The sequence below is a fragment of the Salvia splendens genome, chromosome 7 (assembly GCF_004379255.2).
Source record: "Salvia splendens isolate huo1 chromosome 7, SspV2, whole genome shotgun sequence".
Classification (NCBI taxonomy): domain Eukaryota; kingdom Viridiplantae; phylum Streptophyta; class Magnoliopsida; order Lamiales; family Lamiaceae; genus Salvia; species Salvia splendens.
The window spans coordinates 34,292,092-34,294,024 of record NC_056038.1 but is presented as its reverse complement, the minus strand read 5'-3'; positions in this window follow the sequence as shown (position 1 = coordinate 34,294,024).

The window sequence follows — 1,933 nt, the reverse complement described above, 5'->3', positions numbered from 1 at the left end:
CACTCTGCCGGTCTGCCCCTCCATTTTCTCTAATCATAACAACAATATAAAGCATAAACTGAAAAAACTTAAATATTAAGTCATTCTTAATTAATTGAATTCATGTTTTCTAACAAAATGACATTGTTCTCCATATAAAATATAAATAGACAATACTACTATATTATTTAACTCACTCACGATGATTCCGCATAAAATGTTTCCACCGACATACTCCCTCCGTCCCAAAATAAGCGAAACACTTCTTTTGGTCACGAGATTTAAGAAATTGATATTTAAAGAGTTAATATAGAGAACAAAGTATGAGATAGAGAAAAGTAGAAAAGTAAAAAGAGAATAAAGTAGGTGGAAAATAAAGTAAGATAGATGATTTTTTACTAAAATGGGAAATGACTCACTTATAGTGGGACATCCCAAAGAGGAATATGACTCGACTATCTTGTGACAGAGGAAGTGTTAAATATAATTACATTAATAAATTTTGTGATAAAATAAAATTCATAGTTTTTCAAATGATTTTGTAAAGTGTAGTCAAATTGAATTTGTTCAAATTTTAATAGTATGATTTTCATATATTTACCATAAAATAAACGTTGAGTTTTAACTAGGCAAATAATGGCGTAAGAGATAATTACACTATTTATACAAAATGTTTTATCACTACTCCCAGCATCCCTGAAAATTTATAATTTATTTTTATTTTCGTCTGTGCCTAAAATTTGTCACCTTTCACTTTTACTTCCTTCGTTCTATTCAAGATGTCCGCATTCTTGAATGACACATGATTTTAGGTGGGTAGCTAAATATGATAAAGTAGAGTGAAAAAGGAGATTGAATATTTTAATAAGAGGATAGAGGAATTTGTTTTCAAATATGGAAAATTGACATCTTAAGTGGGACAAACTAAAAATAAATGTGGATATCTTGAATGAAACAGAGAGAGTATCATTTTTGGTTAATGGACCTCATATTTCACTAACTCAATCTCATTCACAGTTTATTATAAACCTAATATATAAAAGTAGGACTCACAGTCACATGCCACTAACTTTATCAACACACTTTCAATTACTACCTACGTCCCACATTAAGTGTCACATTTAGTGTGGACACAGATTTTAAAAAATGTAAAGAAAAATATGTTGAATAAGTTAGTGGAGTATTAGTTTTATAATAAAATGTGAGTAGCATTAGTTGGTGGAATGTGGGGTCTACTTACCATTTATGGTAAAAGTGAATGTGACTCTTATTGTGGGACGGACCGAAATGGTAAAATGTGACAGTTATTGTGGGATGGAGGTAGTACATTTTTTAAAATACGTGTCGGATTAAATGGTGACAAATTATAAGGAACTGAAGCAATATTTTTGATTGGTAAAAAAAAGTTTAAAGCTTGCATAAATTATGGGTTTCATTTGGGTTCCATTTTAATACATTTCGTTAATTGTATTTAGACAACTTTAACTTTTTTCCTATACAAATTGTTTCATATTTGTATAAGAGAATTCATTGTCATTTCATGTTTTGTGCATCGGGTAATCAAAAAGTTAATGGTGTCTAAACATTCATGACAAGATGTTATGAATCCACCTGTGTCTTTTACAAACTTTAGATTTTTTATACTCCCTCCGTCCCAAGATAAGCGAGTCATATTCCTTTTTGGGATGTTCCACTATAAGTGGGTTATTTCTCTTTTTAGTAAAAACTCATCTCTCTTACTTTATTCTCCATCTACTTGATTCTATCTTCACTTTTCTACTTTCTCTCTCTACTTTAACTATTTAAATATCAATTTCTTAAATCTCATGCCCAAAAGAAATGCTTTGCTTATCTGGGGACGGTGGGAGTACTACAAAGTATGAAATAACATTGAAATATTTTATATGAATAGTGTAAATATCCAAATGATGTCAATGCGAGTTTCAAAATAGAG